The sequence below is a fragment of the Protopterus annectens genome, chromosome 6.part1, assembly GCF_019279795.1.
Source record: "Protopterus annectens isolate FY-2018-M chromosome 6.part1, PAN1.0, whole genome shotgun sequence".
NCBI classification, from domain to species: Eukaryota; Metazoa; Chordata; order Ceratodontiformes; family Protopteridae; genus Protopterus; species Protopterus annectens.
In genome coordinates this window covers 396195946-396219035 of record NC_056738.1, presented here as the reverse complement: position 1 = coordinate 396219035, position 23090 = coordinate 396195946, and the positions used below count along the sequence as shown (strand labels likewise).

The following is a 23090-nucleotide window of genomic DNA, read 5'->3' as shown; positions in this document are numbered from 1 at the left end:
CTAACCCACACGTCCACACAATCGCACACTTACTTGAACCCGACCCGTGACTTTCCACCAGAGTGCTGAAAATACCGAAGCAACAGAAACGGACAACCAAATTCTTTCCCTAGGAAAGAATTTGGTTTCCTGTTACTTCGATATTTTCTGCGTTCGCTGAAAATGAGTTGATATTAGAACACCCGACATTTCAAATGTTTGGTATTCTAATGTAGACCCTCTAAAACCAGCAGCATCTGCTTCTGTCAAATTCTGTACTTGGAAAGCTATTTTTCTGGTATCTGTGACCTCTGCCAGATGAGTCTCCAAACTACAGGTCTGTATGTCAGCTCCTCCCTTCCTTACTTTTCATAAGGACATTGCGTCTTTAAGGGCCAATCCCTCCTTCAAGCCAAAATGAGTAAAGTGGCTCTCTCAATCAGGCCATACATCTTCCCACTTTCTTCTCAAATCCTCAAAATAAGGGAGGAGGAATTCTTCATTCCCTGGATATGCACAGACAGCTTAGATTCTTCCTGGATAAGACCTAGGTTATTCATAAATTCAACCAATGTTTTGTCTGTTTCCAAGACTCCCAGTTAGGAAACCCAGTTTTAAAGCAGACTCTTGCTAAATGGATTTCTGAAATCATTTCCTTTTCCTAAACCCTACATGGCAAATCATGACTCTCTCCAACAAAGGCCCATTCTTTTAGAGTAGCATCTTCATTCCTGAGCATTTTACTGTAGAGTTTAGAAGCATCTACTTGATTCTCTGTGTATACATTCACCAAACATTTCAGCGTGGATATCTTTTCTAGATCGAGCCACCTTGGCCAGGTCAGTCCTTTTTAGACTTCTGTACAGTTCTCTCTCTCTCCCTCCCATCCACACATCACACCTCCTCATCTTTGGAAATCACCTATTAGTCTGGAGTGCTGCAACAGTGATCCAAGGAAGGACATAATACAGTTGTGTGAGAACTTGCCATAACAGTAGATGTCTTACTGATCACTGTTGTAGCATTCCTTCCCTCTCCATCTTGCCCCCTTTTTCTGATTTTTTTTTATCTCCTTTTTTTTCCTCCTGGACTGAGGGGTCCCTGTCTTTCTGCCTCTCTCCTCTTAACTGACCAGTTTATTTCATCTCTCTTGCTCTTCAGGCTTACTGACTTGGAGACGGTATGAGGATTTATGCTCATATGTCCACTTATGTATCCTTATGCCTGTGAGCTTAGGTCATACTTTAGATGTATGGCTGTATGGAAGGTTTTGGCTTTGGTACTCTGGCTGGATGTCTGGGTTATTTGACAAGGTAACGCAGCAATTTGGAGTACTGCAGCAGTCACCAGTATGACATCTACTGTTATAGTAAGCTCTTGCACAACTGTACTTCTTACTGTTCCTTGAAATGATACTTTAGGTCAAATTAATTAATTACATTATTTAGACACTCTCCCAGATGTATGGCTGTGAAAACTTGGAACCTTACATTCAAATTGAAGAAAATAAAACATAAATACTGCTTGGGACATTTCTTTGCAAGTAGAAAGACAGAGTGGTTAGTTTAATTTCTGTCTTGATTCTGGAATGTGCACTGTGGATTGCATTTCTGCATAGAGCTCGTGATGGAAATTCCTTGCATGTAATTCTGACTTCTAAATTCAAACAGCAGTTTCACAGCTGTAAATACAAATGCTGCTGGTAGTGAGGGTTCCAGATAAGTTGTTTTAGTTCTTCCTTCATCTGCTTGTTTAAATACATTTATTTTATTTTGTTCAGTTTTATACCTTTTTGCTTGATTTTATTTATTTCAAGTAAAAAGTGCTTTATTCCATTTTAAAAGTCTGTGGCTAGTGCGTTTAGCTTGTTATATGTTTTGAACTGGTGCAAACTCATCTTTCAAATGGTTACTGCTCATGTTGTTAAATGCAATACCAGTGTTTAAGGCTGGGCTTATTTTAAGGGTAAACAGTAAGTGTGTTCTGAATGTGTCTTAATCTAGATGGAGGCTGTGTTACTGTAAAGACAGGGAAGTGGATGTTAGCAGTGAAGATTTATCATTAAAACCTGTTGTAAAATATTATGTATATGTATATAAGTGCATCCCTGCACAAAACAACCTTGAGAGAGTTTCAATTATAGTTGCTAAAATTGCAGTGGAAACCACTGGTTGCAGTCTGAATCTGCAGCTATACAGTTTAAAAGTTTGAGTGTGACATAAGTTGGCCATTACCAAAAACAACAGCACACTATTACCCAATGCTGTTAAGACCTGGTGAGTTCTCTCTCACATTCGATGATCAGCCATGCAAATCATGACATTAACTCCTGACTGTTGTGGCATTGGATGGTATTGTGTGCCCTTTCTTTTAAAAAAAATATATTCATGATGAATTCTTTAAAAGAATTGTGCGCCATCTGACATGCAACTCATTGTGACCATGTCATTGGACTCGGTTCTACGGCCCTTATTCTAAAACCCCACACAACTGTACTTGGAGACTTTTTCTAGTCTTTCCATTATCCTCCCCGCTACAGTCTGGCCTAATGTTTTTTTTCCTCACTTTTGCCTTCCTGGAGAGCAAGACAAGGGTGCCGTCTTTGTTGTGATGTCTTTTTTACTGTAGCCATTGAATTGCTGCCTTTTTTGTCATGGATAGCATCTAGAAGAATAGGGGTACTTCTATAAAAGTGTGGCACGTTACTTTATGGATGGACTCTCTACTTTTCCTTTTTCAGCAACTTCTTTCATTCTTTAAAACTATTCCTGGCTTTAACATAATTTTTTTAGACATATGAGCTCTTCCTGTTTAACCAAAATGTCATGTTTTCTAATTCTTCTAAGGGGGTGCAAATCCAATGTGCAGTGGGGATTTTGGAGTTTTATGTTTGCAAACAGACTCTAGGTTGGGGACTGGAAACTAGTTGATTTATAATATTTTTTACCATGACAAATAATTTTAGGAATGTGGATGTGATAATGTATGTGGCTTACACTGGAGCCGTGAAGGGAACAGAAGTTATGCTTCCTCTCCCATCTCCCTGATAGGTTTGTTTCTTGCTTTGCACTGCTACAACAGCCATGTAACTCGGAGAGAACCAGCAGCCATCACAAGGAGCCATTCTCCAAGTGCCATTCCTCTGAACAGTCTCTTGATGGAGAGCTGGTATCATCTCCACGTTCTTTTGTCAGCCCTTTAGTGTTCAAGTCTCTAATTCAAACTCTTCACTAGTAGTACCGATGGATATCCTAACTGTGCACCATTGGGATGGCTAGTGGAGATGAAATTTAAATTACTGCAGTCTAAGTACTCCATATATCCTGCCAGACTTTCTGTATGAAATATATATACACCCATCCCTTACACATGCAGACACACACACACACACGCACACGCACGCACACACACACAGACACACACACACTTTATATAGATTATGTGCCTGTGTAAGTGTATATATCTATGCGCGCACACACTCCAGACACAAAGTTCAAAACATAAATACCAGTACTCCACAGTTTCAGTAGTTGTCCTAGCTTTTAGTAATGATAGCAGTTCAAACCACAGATAAATGGGGCCGATGATAAAAAGTGAAACTGGTTTGTCTGTGGTATGAGTCACTGTCTTTATTAAAAACCATGATAATGCTGAAATCTTGGAATGCTGGTCCTTGTAGCTTGAACTAAATATTTGTTTCTATGCATCCTGCCAGAAAATATATAAACCTTATGAGTTTTGTGACTTGAGTAGAGAAAGCATTCACAATCTTTAACCCATTCTGAACTTTAGTGACTTCAGTTGCACATGGTCTCCCTCCACTTCTTGATGCATTTCTTTGTCCCCTCTTTATTTATTTATTTATTTATTTATTTATTTATTTGCAGTTGGTTTACCAGGATAGTCCATTGGGCCAAAAGAACCCGTTTTCAATGGAGTCCCGGGGAGAAAAGCTCCAATACAGACAAAAACTGGTGCATGCAAAAGTTACAATAATACTTATACAGAGTAAAATATAAAACATTTAACACATTTAGGCTCAAAACTTCAAGAAGCATTCAAAACAATATAATCTGATGTGGGTTAGATGACAGGGGAATAGGTTAAAAGAGTAATGTTTTATGCTTTCAAAGAAGTTGTTCAGAAGAAAACATAGACTTGCATTACAGGGTAGGTATTCTGAGGGAACATAAGCTTAGATAGGAAGAGTTATGTATCATATATGGGAAGAAAAATGGGATAACATAGAATTATGAGGGGAGGGAGCAAGAACAATCCCATTGGGATCTTAGATATGTATGAAGAGATTTTTTGAACATGTACTGGTTAGTGGTGGTACGAATGGATGGTGGAAGTGAGTTCCAGAGACGAGCAAGATTAAAAGATAGTAGGTGTTTACCTGAGGGATGAGATGGTTTATGTACTTGTAGTAGGTTTTGATTGTTAGACCTTAAGACTCTGTTAGGTAGGTGCATTTTGAGGGTGGAAGATAGGGAGGGACAGAGAGAGGGGCTGAGGATGAGTTTGTGAGCGAAAGTCAGCTGTATATATATGAGTTGATTAGGTAATTCGAGCCAGTTTAGTTTATGGAGAGAGGAGCAGTGATGAGAAGTAGACCTATGGCTGTTGGCAAATTTTGTTATAGCAGGAGGAAAGCTGTTTTTTTAGAGAAGTCTGAAGATTGGTCAATAATGGAGCCCCATAGAGAAGGGAGGGGATGAGAAAAGAGGAAGCAAGTGTGATTTTAGAAGAGCTTGTAAGGTATTGATTCTGACGGTATAACATACCTAGTTTTTGATGGGTTTTTTTAATATTTAGTTGAAGATGAGAGTTATAACTGAGCCGATTGTCAATCTGTACACCAAGTAGCTTAGTTTCAGACACTAGTTCAAGGGGTGAGTTATTTTGGCTGGTAATTGAGAATGAGTTCATGTTGAAGGAAGTGGATTTTGAGGGGGTGAATACCATAAGTTTTGTTTTGGAGGCATTGAGTGCTAAGTGATTTGATTTCATCCAATGTTCAGTGATTGAGAAAGCTTCCTGAGTAAGTTTTTGGAGCAGAGAGGGGGAGGTGGCAGAGCAGATGATGGTTGAATCATCTGCATATTGGATGATGTTTGCAAATGGGATAGATTTGTGATAATCATTGATAAATATATTAAAGAGGAGGGGACCAAGAATAGAACCTTGAGGAACTCCAGTAAGGGTACTAAGGAATGGGGAAGTGGCCTTTTTCCATATTACAGCTTGGTATCTATTTGATAGATAGCTGGAGAACCAGTTTATGGTAGAGGGAGAGAGGTTAAGTTTTGACAGTTTGGTTAAGAGCAAGTTATGTGAAATGGTGTCGAAGGCTTTGGAGAGGTCTTTATTTATTGGCATTTGTTGACTGGGAAAGTTAGACTGGGACAGGAGCCCAATTTCAGTAGAGGCTTAAGGAGAAAAGCTCTACAAACACAATATGATTACACAGTATTTTACAAGAATTTACAGAAATTATGGTACAATACAGTATAACAAAATGATAGACTAATAAATTGTGTGAAGTTACAATATCGGAGAGAAAAAAAAACAATAATTTACAAGACACACACACACACACACACACACACACACACACACACACACACACACACACACACACACACACACTTTTTTGTGTAAATATTGAAATAATGCTCCAAAAGTCACAAAATGTAGATTGTGAACAAAATAGCAGTCAATCTTGCTGAAAATGAGTGTAATTTATTGGACAGGTTAGCGCTTTCGCAGTAGCTTCATCAGACCTTTAATAACAAAACACACTGTGACTTCATCATTTAAATACATTAAAAGGCGCCAAAATCTATCAGCATCTTAAAGATGTAAACACTCATAAAACCACATAAAATAAACATGACTATAAAATGTATATATTCAACAATGTGGGCACTTAAAAATTCATAAAAATGTATATGTAAATGTATACAAATAAACATGGAAACAAAGAATAGGGAACATGTAACGTGTATACAAACATAAAAGACTCTACCCAAAATAATAATACATCATTATTAGTTCTTTAACCTCCTAGATTTAAGTGCGGGACGAGTGGGACCTTCCCATTCAAACCTGGTATTTGATCGGCCCTAAACTTAATAATCCAATTTATCTCTCTAGTCTCGGTGTAATTTTTAATGTCCCCTCTCCTATATGTCTTAAAAATTTGCTCTAATACCCTGAACCTAAACTGATGTGCTGGGCCCTCATTCTTAGTGTGTTTAGCCAGGGCATTGTGCAAATTACCTTTCCTTGTATGGTACATATGCTCCCTGATCCTATCTCTCAATACCCGGTTGGTCTTGCCTACATAGTAGGCAGGGCAAGATATACACGAGGCAAGGTAGACAACATCCTTTGACATACAGCTACCTTTTGTTCGAATATAAAACACACCAGATCCATATGGATAGATGAAAATAGGGTCAGTTGAAATATAGGAGCAGAAATTACACCTGTTACATGGTGTCATGTAAGGACCTGACAATATGGTTGGTATATGGGATACTTTAGGGTAACAAGTAACCTCTTAAGATTCTTTTTGTTCCTATAGACAAATCTTGGTCGTTCACCTGTTAAATCACTAATGGTAGGGTCCACCGAAAGGATATGCCAATGTTTGGAAACAATGTCTTTGATAGAACCAACGTCTCTTGTGTAGTAAATGGGGAAAGTAGCGTTGTTGTTCTTAACATAGGAATCATCTTTCTTCCCATTGACTCCAATATCAGCTGTATATATTTCCTTGGCTCCTGTGAAAAGTAGGGTTTGGCTCTACCTTCCCTGAGACTATAAATTTCATCCATGCCTTTAGTAATATCCAGGCTGCTGTATCCTCGTTCCATGAGTCTCATACCCAGATCTTCTAATTCTTTCTCCAAATCAGTGGTCCCAGGAATATATCGGGACATCCGCATGGATTGTCCTTTTACAATGTTATTGTAGACAAAACCCGGGTGCATACTAGAGCGATGGAGTAGCGTGTTACTATGGCATGGCTTGCGATACACTCCAGTGTTGACCATGCCACCAGGTAATTTATCCACGTGGATGTCCAGGAACGGAATACTGGTGTATGACCATTCCATAGTAAATTTCAAGAATGTATTAGAGGTGTTAATCCATTCAAAGAAATCTTCCAGGCGTTCTGATGTGCCACTCCAGATGAAGAAGAGATCATCTACAAAACGCCTGTAGAATGGTATGAACTCAATAAATAGTTCATTCTGGAATAAATGGCAGTGCTCCCACTCTGCCATCACCAAGTTGGCGTAGCTATTTGCACAGGATGTGCCCATAGCTACACCATCTCGTTGCAGATACATCATCTCTTGGAAGCAAAACAAATTGGAATCCAGAATCATCTCCAATAAAAAAATGATTAACTCTATGTCATAATCTAAAGACAGTGTGGACCTCCTCAGATAAGCATCAATCATTTCTTTGCCCTTGATGTTTGGTATGACAGTAAATAGGGATTGTACGTCCATAGTCACCCATATAAGATCCTCAACGTCAGGGTAGTCGTGGATGTGTTGATATAGATCTAACAGGAACTGTTTAGTATCCCTGAGAATAAAAGGATTGGCATCAACTAGAGGTCTAAGCTGAGACTCTACAAAAATTGATAGAGGTTCAGTTGACCATCCCCTGCCAGCAACAATTGGTCTCATTGGTGGTTGATGTAAATCTTTGTGGATCTTAGGTAGACCTTGAATGATTGGAATCAGAGGATGGGGAACATATAAATAGTCAAACAAGGCCTGATCGATGACCCCTTCATTCAATAATCCAAGGAGTGTGGAATATATGGTATAAATAATGGTATCTACCTCACAATTGGTGATAGAGACATAAAACCTCTCATCAGCCAGCATGTGAAACATATCTCGACTGTACCTATCTGCATCAAAGACCACAATACCACCCCCTTTGTCTGCTGGTCGAATAACAATATTGTGATTATGACATAGAGAGTTCAGAGCTCCTCTTTGTCGGTAATTGAGGTTATACTTCCTATTCGTATCCCTTCTCTGTTGCATCTTATAAATGTCATCTTCCACCAATTTGCTGTAAGCAGCAACCAGGGGGTGTATGGGGGGAATAAAGGTACTTGGAACTTTAAAAGCAATATCAGGTGAGGTGGAACCCAAATCCTTGAAGAATATCCTCAAGGACAAATTCCTAATGAATAACTTAAAGTCCTTCAAGGTTTCTTCATACTTGCTGTCCATTGTAGGAATAAAAGTGAGTCCTCTGCTCAGAACCTGCATCTCAAAATCATTTAATACATACCCAGATAAATTAAAGACAGTACCTACTGTTTGACCTCCCACATTTTCTTGATGGTCCGATTCAACTGTCTCTCTGGTGATAGTTTCCTCTTGTATCTCCCTTGTTGTTGGGGTACACCCTCTCCACTGGCAAACACTCTGATGGGAAAAGGACACCTATCTCCCCCCTGTTGTGGAGTGTTCAATCTCTGTGAATCAGGGGTAGCAGAATTAGCACCATCATAGACTCTACTGTGTATTGAATTAATTATCTTTCTCCTAACAACTGGTTCTGGACCAGGAGTCTGTCTACTATCCCTTGTATTATTATTATTGTTATTAACAGAAGAATCTACATTGGCAACATCCAGGGGGTCTCTGGTGGGAGTCGGAACAACAGAAGCTACATTGTCAACGACATCAACACTCACATTAACCATATTCTCTGTATTCTTATCAGAAATATCGTCCATGTCATTAGCAGTAGTAACTGCAACTGTTAAAGCACTCCCATTCCCTCTAACAACATTTCTATTGACATTTCTATCAGGGGCATTACTGGCTCTTCTAGTATGAGTATCATTGTCCGTAAAATTGTTCCTGGGCCAAGTAAAGATATTGCCCAAACGAAAGTCCGTGCTATCTCTATGTAACTTCGTTTTTTTCTGATTCAGGAGACGGCGTTCATACATGTTAACATTATCCAACATTAAACTCAACATCCGGTCTACAGCTGAAACCGGGAAGTCAGTAAGAATGGTGTTCTTAGCTTTTCTAATATCCTCCCTTAATTTCTCTTCAATTGGAAAAAAGAACGTATTCATAAGCTTCATGTAACTGAGGCTTACCTCGATGTTAAGCTGTTGCCAATCGTAAAGCAGCTCCGGATATAAGGTGCCCGTCTTCGGCATCTTTAAGACTCTAAGCCCTCTTGGTATCAGTCGACGTTGTATGCAGACCTCGAAGTGTTGGCGCTGGGTCTGCATACGTTTGAGTTTAAATAAATCCTGCTCGAGTTCTTCAATAGCACGATTAAGTCCTTCCCTGTCATAATCAATGGAGCTTGGAGTAGCTGGAGTCTCTTCCAGTGCCACAAACGATGCTAGTGGGTTCCTCTCAGTACGTAAACAGTCAGCGAAACGATCCAAAAACGGACGTGACGTCATAGGTGCTTCGTTAGTATCCGAAACAGTATATGGTAGTTCAATAGGTGCTGGTACCTCTCCGATCATGCCTCCACTGGAATGTGTAAGCCCAAAAGTATAAAACAAAAATAGAAACGATCCAGAAGAGTTAATGCTCAGCAGCAAAACAGCAGATAAGAGTAAAAAAGTAAACAAGCAGCTGCTGTGCAATGCAATGGAGGGTGCCAACGGATTAATGCTCCAAAAGTCACAAAATGTAGATTGTTGAAAAATCCTGAACAAAATAGCAGTCAATCTTGCTGAAAAAGAGTGTAATTTATTGGACAGGTTAGCGCTTTCGCAGTAGCTTCATCAGACCTTTAATAACAAAACACACTGTGACTTCATCATTTAAATACATTAAAAGGCGCCAAAATCTATCAGCATCTTAAAGATGTAAACACTCATAAAACCACATAAAATAAACATGACTATAAAATGTATATATTCAACAATGTGGGCACTTAAAAATTCATAAAAATGTATATGTAAATGTATACAAATAAACATGGAAACAAAGAATAGGGAACATGTAACGTGTATACAAACATAAAAGACTCTACCCAAAATAATAATACATCATTATTAGTTCTTTAACCTCCTAGATTTAAGTACGGGACGTAGTGGGACCTTCCCATTCAAACCTGGTATTTGATCGGCCCTAAACTTAATAATCCAATTTATCTCTCTAGTCTCGGTGTAATTTTTAATGTCCCCTCTCCTATATGTCTTAAAAATTTGCTCTAATACCCTGAACCTAAACTGATGTGCTGGGCCCTCATTCTTAGTGTGTTTAGCCAGGGCATTGTGCAAATTACCTTTCCTTGTATGGTACATATGCTCCCTGATCCTATCTCTCAATACCCGGTTGGTCTTGCCTACATAGTAGGCAGGGCAAGATATACACGAGGCAAGGTAGACAACATCCTTTGACATACAGCTACCTTTTGTTCGAATATAAAACACACCAGATCCATATGGATAGATGAAAATAGGGTCAGTTGAAATATAGGAGCAGAAATTACACCTGTTACATGGTGTCATGTAAGGACCTGACAATATGGTTGGTATATGGGATACTTTAGGGTAACAGAGTAACCTCTTAAGATTCTTTTTGTTCCTATAGACAAATCTTGGTCGTTCACCTGTTAAATCACTAATGGTAGGGTCCACCGAAAGGATATGCCAATGTTTGGAAACAATGTCTTTGACAGAACCATGAAGCTTATGAATACGTTCTTTTTTCCAATTGAAGAGAAATTAAGGGAGGATATTAGAAAAGCTAAGAACACCATTCTTACTGACTTCCCGGTTTCAGCTGTAGACCGGATGTTGAGTTTAATGTTGGATAATGTTAACATGTATGAACACCGTCTCCTGAATCAGAAAAAAACGAAGTTACATAGAGATAGCACGGACTTTCGTTTGGGCAATATCTTTACTTGGCCCAGGAACAATTTTACGGACAATGATACTCATACTAGAAGAGCCAGTAATGCCCCTGATAGAAATGTCAATAGAAATGTTGTTAGAGGGAATGGGAGTGCTTTAACAGTTGCAGTTACTACTGCTAATGACATGGACGATATTTCTGATAAGAATACAGAGAATATGGTTAATGTGAGTGTTGATGTCGTTGACAATGTAGCTTCTGTTGTTCCGACTCCCACCAGAGACCCCCTGGATGTTGCCAATGTAGATTCTTCTGTTAATAACAATAATAATAATACAAGGGATAGTAGACAGACTCCTGGTCCAGAACCAGTTGTTAGGAGAAAGATAATTAATTCAATACACAGTAGAGTCTATGATGGTGCTAATTCTGCTACCCCTGATTCACAGAGATTGAACACTCCACAACAGGGGGGAGATAGGTGTCCTTTTCCCATCAGAGTGTTTGCCAGTGGAGAGAGGGTGTACCCCAACAACAAGGGGAGATACAAGAGGAAACTATCACCAGAGAGACAGTTGAATCGGACCATCAAGAAAATGTGGGAGGTCAAACAGTAGGTACTGTCTTTAATTTATCTGGGTATGTATTAAATGATTTTGAGATGCAGGTTCTGAGCAGAGGACTCACTTTTATTCCTACAATGGACAGCAAGTATGAAGAAACCTTGAAGGACTTTAAGTTATTCATTAGGAATTTGTCCTTGAGGATATTGTTCAAGGATTTGGGTTCCACCTCACCTGATATTGCTTTTAAAGTTCCAAGTACCTTTATTCCCCCCATACACCCCCTGGTTGCTGCTTACAGCAAATTGGTGGAAGATGACATTTATAAGATGCAACAGAGAAGGGATACGAATAGGAAGTATAACCTCAATTCCCGACAAAGAGGAGCTCTGAACTCTCTGTCATAATCACAATATTGTTATTCGACCAGCAGACAAAGGGGGTGGTATTGTGGTCTTTGATGCAGATAGGTACAGTCGAGATATGTTTCACATGCTGGCTGATGAGAGGTTTTATGTCTCTATAACCAATTGTGAGGTAGATACCATTATTTATACCATATATTCCACACTCCTTGGATTATTGAATGAAGGGGTCATCGATCAGGCCTTGTTTGACTATTTATATGTTCCCCACCCTCTGATTCCAATCATTCAAGGTCTACCTAAGATCCACAAAGATTTACATCAACCACCAATGAGACCAATTGTTGCTGGCAGGGGATGGTCAACTGAACCTCTATCAATTTTTGTAGAGTCTCAGCTTAGACCTCTAGTTGATGTCAATCCTTTTATTCTCAGGGATACTAAACAGTTCCTGTTAGATCTATATCAACACATCCACGACTACCCTGACGTTGAGGATCTTATATGGGTGACTATGGACGTACAATCCCTATTTACTGTCATACCAAACATCAAGGGCAAAGAAATGATTGATGCTTATCTGAGGAGGTCCACACTGTCTTTAGATTATGACATAGAGTTAATCATTTTTTTATTGGAGATGATTCTGGATTCCAATTTGTTTTGCTTCCAAGAGATGATGTATCTGCAACGAGATGGTGTAGCTATGGGCACATCCTGTGCAAATAGCTACGCCAACTTGGTGATGGCAGAGTGGGAGCACTGCCATTTATTCCAGAATGAACTATTTATTGAGTTCATACCATTCTACAGGCGTTTTGTAGATGATCTCTTCTTCATCTGGAGTGGCACATCAGAACGCCTGGAAGATTTCTTTGAATGGATTAACACCTCTAATACATTCTTGAAATTTACTATGGAATGGTCATACACCAGTATTCCGTTCCTGGACATCCACGTGGATAAATTACCTGGTGGCATGGTCAACACTGGAGTGTATCGCAAGCCATGCCATAGTAACACGCTACTCCATCGCTCTAGTATGCACCCGGGTTTTGTCTACAATAACATTGTAAAAGGACAATCCATGCGGATGTCCCGATATATTCCTGGGACCACTGATTTGGAGAAAGAATTAGAAGATCTGGGTATGAGACTCATGGAACGAGGATACAGCAGCCTGGATATTACTAAAGGCATGGATGAAATTTATAGTCTCAGGGAAGGTAGAGCCAAACCCTACTTTTCACAGGGAGCCAAGGAAATATATACAGCTGATATTGGAGTCAATGGGAAGAAAGATGATTCCTATGTTAAGAACAACAACGTCACTTTCCCCATTTACTACACAAGAGACGTTGGTTCTGTCAAAGACATTGTTTCCAAACATTGGCATATCCTTTCGGTGGACCCTACCATTAGTGATTTAACAGGTGAACGACCAAGATTTGTCTATAGGAACAAAAAGAATCTTAAGAGGTTACTTGTTACCCTAAAGTATCCCATATACCAACCATATTGTCAGGTCCTTACATGACACCATGTAACAGGTGTAATTTCTGCTCCTATATTTCAACTGACCCTATTTTCATCTATCCATATGGATCTGGTGTGTTTTATATTCGAACAAAAGGTAGCTGTATGTCAAAGGATGTTGTCTACCTTGCCTCGTGTATATCTTGCCCTGCCTACTATGTAGGCAAGACCAACCGGGTATTGAGAGATAGGATCAGGGAGCATATGTACCATACAAGGAAAGGTAATTTGCACAATGCCCTGGCTAAACACACTAAGAATGAGGGCCCAGCACATCAGTTTAGGTTCAGGGTATTAGAGCAAATTTTTAAGACATATAGGAGGGGACATTAAAAATTACACCGAGACTAGAGAGATAAATTGGATTATTAAGTTTAGGGCCGATCAAATACCAGGTTTGAATGGGAAGGTCCCACTACGTCCCGTACTTAAATCTAGGAGGTTAAAGAACTAATAATGATGTATTATTATTTTGGGTAGAGTCTTTTATGTTTGTATACACGTTACATGTTCCCTATTCTTTGTTTCCATGTTTATTTGTATACATTTACATATACATTTTTATGAATTTTTAAGTGCCCACATTGTTGAATATATACATTTTATAGTCATGTTTATTTTATGTGGTTTTATGAGTGTTTACATCTTTAAGATGCTGATAGATTTTGGCGCCTTTTAATGTATTTAAATGATGGTCACAGTGTGTTTTGTTATTAAAGGTCTGATGAAGCTACTGCGAAAGCGCTAACCTGTCCAATAAATTACACTCTTTTTCAGCAAGATTGACTGCTATTTTGTTCAGGATTTTTCAACAATCTACATTTTGTGACTTTTGGAGCATTAATCCGTTGGCACCCTCCATTGCATTGCACAGCAGCTGCTTGTTTACTTTTTTACTCTTATCTGCTGTTTTGCTGCTGAGCATTAACTCTTCTGGATCGTTTCTATTTTTGTTAAATATTGAAATAGTTTGAAAGTTAAGAAAGGAAAAGATCACCAGAGGTTTAGTGTTAGGTTGAAAGAATTAATAAAGGGAAAGAAAAGTCACTAGTGGGGTAGTTTTAAAGGGGGTAAAGGATTAGAATGATAGTGATATTTATAGTCCGAACAGAGTTGTTTAAAGTAACTTATAGATCAAAGAGATTCCTAGGGGTTTTGATGGGTAAAGATTGGGGTAAGCTAAAAGAAGGCTCGAGAGTAGGTTGTTTATCTGTTTGGATAAATGCAGGGGCAGATTTTAATGTTTAGTAGGTAGTTCTTTAGGATGAGTTTACATTTGTTGAAGCAGCTATTGGTGTTTATGCTAGTTGGAAGTGAGTTCCATAGTTCAGCGACTGTATGAGTAAAGGCAGTGTCTAGCTGTTTTGTTTGGTCTATGAGCAGTTGTTATTTTCAGAGCGAAGGGTTCTGGTGGGGCTATAGGATATGTTCTTAAGGGCAGGGTATATATTTGGATTGTAGACAATTTTATGTGATATGGACAGCTGAATGAGGTTAAGGTGATGAGGAAATTTCACCCAGTTTAATTATTTTAAGGCTTGGCAGTGATACGAGCGGTATGAGCTACCTGTGGCAAATTTGGTGATTTTATGGTAGCAGGACTGGAGCTTATTTTGTAGAGATGAGTACAGGTTAGTTAAAAATGGGGGCACTGTATAGTAGGGAGAGGAGCAAGTAAGTGTTGCAAGAGCTTTTTTGGTGCTGCTATCCATGAAATGTTTGTCTGTATATGGCTCCTAATTTATAGTGGGCTTTTTAATGGCATTGCCAGTATGGTGTTCAAATGTAAGTTTATTGTCAATGGTAATACCTAGTAGTTGAGCATGGGATACAATTTCAATTTCTGTGTTGCTTTGGGAGAAAATATGAAAGTGAGAGTCTGGTGAGAGGGGTTTTGCTGCCAAGCGTAGAAGCTTTGTGTTTTTGGCATTAAGGAGTAGTTGTGATTTAGTTAACCAGGCTTTGATTGTGGTGAAGGTATCTTGGATTATTTGTTGGAGGTTATTTGAGGAGGAGATGATGGTAGTATTCTCTGCTTATTGGATAACAGAGCTAAGAGGAGAAGCAGTGTGAAGGTTGTTAGTAAATATGTTAGAGTAAAGGTCTAAGTATCGATCCTTGTGGTACTCCAGTTTGGTTGGTTTGGTATTCTGATGGGGTATTTTGTCATTTTACGCATTGTTGCCTGTTAAATGAGGTAGCTATTAAACCATTGGTGAGTGGGTGGGATGCAGCCGATATTAGAAAGGTGTTGTAGAAGTTTTTTGTGGGATAATGTATCAAAAGTCTTCAACAGATCCAGTAGTAGCACAGAAGTAACATTACCTGTGTCGATGGATCTCTGTACAGTATCCATGAAAGAGATAAGTGCAGTGCTCGTGCTGTGTGAGGGGCGAAAGCCATGTTGAGTGGGGGTGAGTAGGTTGTTGTATGAGATGGTGAAGTAATTGTTTATGTATGCACTCTTTGAGGAGTTTTAGTGGGGAGAGGATAGAAATTGGACGATAGAGGGTTCATTGGAGTTTCCTCTTTTGTGAAGTGGGGTGATGATGGATTTTTTCCAGTGGTTGGGGACATAGGATTCTGTAATTGTGTGATTGATCAGAAAGCTAACTGGGTATGCTATGGCCTCGGCAGCATGTTTCAAGTATTCTGGTGGGAGGTCATCCAGAGGAGAAGAGTGCGTGGTTTTAATTTTCTGAGGAGTCTCTGAATTTCTGTGGTTTGTATTTGTTATAGTGAGAAGAGGCTAGATGGTGTAATATTACTTTGGTGAAGGGGAGAAGACTTGTCTATGGGGGGAGAAGATTTTTCAAAGTGAGGACTGCTTTTGTGGGGTAGAGGAGGAGGGGATAAGGTAAAGGTAGAGGGAGAGGAGTCTTGTTAATTTGTGTGTGCTATTTATAAAATGTGAGTTGAGCATGGTGGCTATTTGTGAATGTTTTTTTCTGGGCATGGTGATGGGTTTTGTTTGGTGCTGGGGTAAGGGGATTAGTGATAATTTTCCAGAATTGTTTTGGATTGTTTCTATGGTTGCTCAGTTAGAGAAATAGTTTCTCTTGTCAGTACATACTAGCTTTTTAGCTTTGTTTTGTAACTGTTTGTATCTAAGTAGGTTGCATTCATTTTTGTTTTTATGCCATTCTTTCCAGGCCTTGTCCCTATTTTGTAGGAGTTTAGTGGCCTTTATTAGCCAAGGAGCGTGGTTTGATTTTACTCTCTTAGTACGAGGAGGGGCTAGGTTGTTGAGTTTGTCTAGGAATATCTTATTAAACTAGTATAAGGCATCGTCCAATGGGAGAGTTTTTAGTGGGCGCCAATCTGAGAGTTTCAGAATGTTGATAAATTCTTGTTAATCAAAATTATTTAATTTTCTGGTGGCTTTATTAAGAGAGTTGGATGTATGTGGAGTGGATCTGTAAGTGAAAACAGGTAAGTGATCGCTGAGTATATTGGGTAGGGTCTTTGGGTTTGAGTATTTAAGTGGATCTGGAACTAAGATCCAGTCGAGGGTGGCTCCTGGTGTATTGGTGTTGAGCATTCTGGTAGGGTTGGTGATTACTTGGGTGAACTTGTAGAGGCTTATGCTGTTTGGGGAGTTAGTTATTAAATCTTGCCAATTGATGTTTACATCTCTCATAATAGTTTTGTTGTAGATATTTTCTGACGTCCAGGCGAGGATGTCCTCAAGGGGTTGGATATTTTGTCCTGGTGGGATATATAGACTTAACTATGCATTGCTGTTTAGATTGGTTAATTTGTAGGGTTCCTTTTAGGATTTCAGCATTTGAAAATGATGGGGAGTATTTTCTGGAAGGGTAGTATTGTGAGACAGTCCGCAGAGATTAGGGCTACCCCACCCCCTTTTTTGTTGGTTCTGTCTTTCTGTAGTATGTTATAATCTGGGGGTGTTTATTTCATTGTTTTGGATTTGGGGTTTTAGCCAGGTTTCAGTGACTGCTAGGATATCAGAGGTGTTTAGTGTTAGGCAAGCATGGAAGTTTGTAATTTTGTTACAGACACTGCGAATGTTTAAGGTTGCTAAGAGTGCATCTTTAGAAAATGGAGTTTTGTTGAGTGTAGCTGTGCCTGAGGGTCCTGGGTTGGGGTTGATTTCACCACCTAGGGATATTCTGTTTTGGTTGATTGTTTTTTTATTTATGGTGGTATAGAGCAATATCTTTAGTTCTGATAAATGAATGAAATGGTATTCAAGTAGGCTGGGTGATATATTATGGAAGCTGCTTAATGGTTTATCATTGTATAGGGGAGAAATTGTAGAAGTACTAGCTGTCGGGTGAAGTGTACATTTGAGGGAGATGAGAATTAATAGGCTAAGGGCAAGAGTTAGAAACAGATTGGGGGGAGTGGAATATGTAGTGTGTGCCATACTTTTGAAATGGATTTAGGAAGGTTGTGGAGTGTCGAAGGTACTGTTATGGGTGGAGATTGGCGAGGAGGCTATTGAGGAGGGGAGGGTACAGTTAGAAGTGGGTTGTGTGAGTGAGTGAAAGTTGATTGGAGGGGGTGGTGTTACTGCCAAGTGTAAATCTGGGGGGTGCTGGGGTGGATGGGAAAGGGGGTGTTGTAGGGTAGGGGAGCGGACTGAGCCCGAAGGGCGAATGGAGCGAGCAGAGGCAGGCCAACAGCTGGTAAGAAAAAAATTATCAGTGAGAAATAGAACTGCAACTGTGGAACAGTAAGTAAGTGAGAACTGAGACTACTTGTTTTCAGGGGTGCTTTTGTTTTTACTGCAGCAGTATGCTATGCTTTGTAAACAGCACCTTCAACTGGGAGACACTGATTAAATTAGTCTCAGTGGGGAAAACTGCTTGACTGAGCCTTGTTAGTACATGGAATAGCCTCAAAGTGGTGTTTTACTGCCACCTAATGGCAGAAAGTGAGCAAGGCAAGGAGTGAAAAAAAAGGCGGGATGCTGTCAGCTGCTGTCCCTGCAAGCATGCTAACCACTTGATATAGATAGTACTATGCCAGTAAATTGAAGTTGTTCACCGGTATTATCGCAGGAAAACATCTACATTAGCTTAACAGTAGGTTTCACTGGCAAAACCTGTAGTCTTAACAGAAACAAAAGACCCACTAATAAACAAATAACTGTTAAAATGTGCAGGAACCAAACCAAGGATCTTAGCGTAATAAACTTTTAATTGCCACTTTCATAAAAACTTGTTCAGAAATACAAAAATCTAAAAATCATATGAAGAATTTATACACACATTCAACCCCTAAAATTCAAGAATCAATTAAATGCAAGGTAAAAACAATTAACTCTCAAACTTGCGTTCATTCAAGAAACCCTTAATATTTATAGTCTCATTTAGACCGGGGGGACATCAGCGCTTAACTTTAATTGCCATTCTACCTCTCTCTTTTCCACTTGATTTTTATAGTCTCCCCATCTCCTGTGCTCCACAACATGTTCAAGCACCCCAAACTAAATTTCTTAAAATGACTGCATTAGACTGAATGTCTATAAAGTGCATTGTTTGCATTCATAGTTTTTAGGGCATACAAATGTTCCCTGATCCTCTTACAAAAATTTCTAGTTGTCATCCCAACATAAAAACTTGGGCATCCAGAACACAAACCAATATAAATCACCCCCACACTATTGCAGCAAAACCTTCTATATGACTTTATGGTACATGGTATATGCTGTAAAGTTATATACGGCCCTTCATTAATAAATCTACACACATTACATCCAGGACATGTATAAGTTCCCAATGTTTTGTTGTGAATTGGAGGTGCAATTTTATTCGCACGATTGTTTTCTAACATAAATTGAAAACATTTTTCTTTTTTATATACTAACTTAGCAACTTCCCCTAAAACTGATCCCAAGTTTTGGTTGCCCGAGATAATTCTCCAGTTATTCTGCATTATCCTTTTTATGCTGGGACTATCTACTGACATCTCCAAACAATATAAAGGAACACTGACACATTTTCCCCCAAGATCTGTACCAGAATCTTTTTGGCTCTTGAGGACTATCTTAAGGATAGGCATAAATTTGGAATGTCTCTTAGTATTTATTTCCATCGCAGATACTTCAACAATATTAGTAGGATACCTCCTAGCTATAAATATTGAAGAAATATATCCAACTTCAGTCAAAAAGTCTTCATCTTTACTTGTCATGTGTGAAGCATGGATAAACTGCCCCCGTGGTATATTCTTTTTCATAAATAGGGGATTACTACCAAAGGGTAAATAACCATTGGAAAACGTAGGTTTTCTATAAATGTTACTGACAAACTTGAAGCTATCCTTACACCATGTCAAATGTACATCAAGAAAAGAGACTCTCTGTCTACAATTGCCCATCGTAAACTTAAGGAAGGAAGTACTAGAGTTAAGTTGGTTTAGAAAATCAAAATAATGGACCTGTCTTTTAATAATAAAGAATAAATCATCTACGAATCATCTGTAAAATATGACGTTATCGTATCCTGGAATCTTCTCCAAAACTTCTCTCTCACCATCCTAAAACTAGATTGGCATAGGCGGGGGCTACAGTTGCCCCCATAGCTGTACCCTTAATCTGTTTATATTATTTTATTAAAAAGAAAAAAAAAACTGTTAGTTAACAGAGTGTCTAACAAAAGACGATATAAACTAACACTCCTATTGTCAAAAGATCTATATTTACTAAGATAAAATCTTATAAATTCCAAACTATCTGCATCAGGAATAGATGTAAACAAACAATGCAGTACTATCAACAGTCAACATATAACATTCCTGAACTGAATACGCTGTATTTAAACCAAAAGTTCTAATGTTATCTAAAAAATCCCTAGAGTCCTTGATAAAGGAAGGTAATAATTGCATTAAAGGATTAAACGCTGAATCTAAGTACATAGAAATACCTTCAGTGATGCTCCTAGAAGCAGAAACAATGGGCCTAAAGGGGGGGGTCCGTAGAATTTTTATGGATTTTTGGAATGTCGAACAAAACACCAACTCTCGAGTTTTCATTTAACTTGAAATTGTACATGTCAGGAGTAATATCCGCATTCAGGAGTAATATCAGCATTCATTAAACAGTCATACAACAGATATTTACTTTTAACTGTCATGCATTTCCCATAGAGGCACATCCTGATATTCATCGTGGTGATTTACCATAGCTTCCACTGACTCATTATACCACTTGACATTCATCACCACAACCCCCGCCCCCCATTAGCTTTATAAATCCCAGGCCCTTTTGTTTCTGCAAATCAATAATGGCATTTATTTCTTCACTAGACAAATTAAAAAGCTACTACATGCTTTACTTGATAAACAATTTCTACTTTCATCTTCACAAGCTTTTTCAAATGTAATGGTGGATTAAATGATGAAGGTTTAACCAGTCTTTTCCTAACAGCAACATCTTTCAGTAAATAATGCAAGTTCATCTTTCTAGTAAAGAACTTTAATTTCAAAAAACTACTTGTTAATGTTGCTCTATGCCTAGGAATAAATGAAAATCCTAGTTTTAAAACCTTTATGTGATGTTCATGAAGGCAAAAATCAGATAAATTATAAACCCTTACATTGCAAGAGTCAAAATCAGTCAGGACTCCTTTTCTGCATTATGAATTCAAATTTTCTTCATTTGTTACTCTGGCTTCTGCTTTGCCCGGCGAACTTGCGGTGCTCCTTGCTGCGCCTGTTTTTTGACGAGCCTTCTCCATTTATTCTGGCTGCTGAAACATCCTTGTTTTGAGGCCAAAAGGGTGATTCCTTTATCTGCAGATCTTAATGCTCCATATTGGATACGGTGCCACATTCTCTATTCGTTTCTTGTATAGTAGATGATATCATTGCGCTGCCGTTCTCTCCACCCTGAGTATTAGAACTTAAAGTGGTACCTTCTTCTTCAACGTCGCCAACAGTCTCGGCTGCATTTTTCAGATTCGGGCCACCTCTGTAGTCTGAAGTGTAAGCCATCTGTGTTCTGTATGCAGCTAAATCCCTTATGAGCTTCTTTTGTTTGAGCCACAAGAGTTTTTTTTTAAACCGATCCAGCCCCCAAAAAATCTGCTCATAATTTGGCCAGAGGTCTGGCTGCATGCTGAAATAATAAATTCTGTCTCCTTTTGCTTTAAGGACACTTGCAGTTGTTCAAGAAGACCAGAATTGTTTTTAATTAACATTCTAAGCAAGTCCAGCCTGACTTTATTGAAGAAAGAAACCAATTCTAGAAAAAAGGGCTCACCAGCATGAACACCATTTGGTAACTTGAATACCCTCAGCCCCTTTGGCACAATCTCCTTTTGAATACAGTACTCAAAATACTTGTTCTCATTTGCCAGGGCTCTATATTTCCTCAGTTCTCTTTCAACATCAGTTACTAAAGTAGCGACTTTGTTGGGATAACACCATTGTCAGTATTCAGTTGTATTGATCCAAATGGGTCGTAGTTCAAACAAGTAGCTGAATTAACATCAACATAAGTTAGCTTGGCGTTAGAAGACACAGCTCTAACAGTCTCACTACTTGAAAAGATGCTTTCCACTGAATCAACGGCAACATTTCTCACCCTGGTTTGTGGCACTTAAGAGTTGTGCATTCATTCTTCATGTGATTTTTAGTTTTTTGTATTTCTGAAGAAGTTTTTACACAAGTGGCAATTAAAAGTTTATTACGCTAAGATCCTTGGTTTGGTTCCTGCACATTTTAACAGTAGGTTTCAGTTCTTGTACTGTAGACTCTGTGCGTTTGTAGTTGAGCGGGAAATAACAACAGGCAGCAAGGTGAATGGGACCAGCTGGAGGGAGGGGTGGACCTACAAGAGAGCTAGCAGCAGTTCAGAATTAGCTTAACAGTAGGTTTCAATTCTTATACTGTAGGCTGTTAGATATGATGGATGCCTATTTGTATAATCAGCATGTTGGAACCCCACAAGTTTCTGTGTTTTGTCCAGTTGAGTTTCCATTTCTAGTACAGAGTGCTCCCCTTCAACCTTTCCTATGATACTAGAGTTTTCAGCAAATTGCTTTTGCACTGCCCTTTTGTGTAGCCACTAAACTTTCATTTGAGAGAAACCATCTCTGCAGACAGTTTTCTTTATATTAATGGGACTGGGCTGTGGTACTACTCCTCCCTTCTCTCTGAGAGGTCTTAGGAGGAGATCTGGTTTTGAAACAGAGTAGAATCACTGAAATGGTTCTCTGTTTAGTTCCCTGTTGCCCTTTCTGGAGTTGATGGCAGACACTGTGTTGACTGTTCCACTGGTGCATCTTTATATGGTGGAGCTCTACTATATCACACAGTGGGTGAAGAATTATCCCTCCCTGTTGTGTGTTTCTATCTAAAATCCTTGATTTTGTTTCAGTACCTTTTGTTCTACTATTTTTGGTGCAGTCCGTAGTAATGAATGTGCCTTCGGTAAGGAGGCCACTATGAGGTAACAGTGACTTTTTTAGTGCACTGTTACTAGTTTTGTAGGTTCTGTGAAATCTTGTAAAGTCTGAACCCTCTTTTCTGAGGTTTAGCATAGATGTCCAATTGGTGCATTTGCCTTTTAACATTTTGCATTCTTTTGTTGTTCAGATGCTATTGTAAGTTTGTCAGCTGCAGCAGAAGCCCTCTTCTAGAGCTGTTGCTTCAGTATATTAATGAATATATGATCCTGCAAGTGTAAATGCTTAGGTGATAATTTTCTGACCTGAGAGAGCATCAGCTCACTCAAGTTCTGCTGTCTTAGAGGAAGACAGATTGAGATGTGGATTAAGAATGTACCC

The 23090-nt window shown here is 39.0% G+C and overlaps 1 protein-coding gene across 1 annotated transcript in view; it reads left to right on the top strand.

Moving 5' to 3' along the window:
• RPS6KA4 (ribosomal protein S6 kinase A4) overlaps positions 1 to 23090 on the top strand; it is a 785184-nt gene that overhangs the window by 303489 nt on the left and 458605 nt on the right. The window lies entirely within an intron of this gene.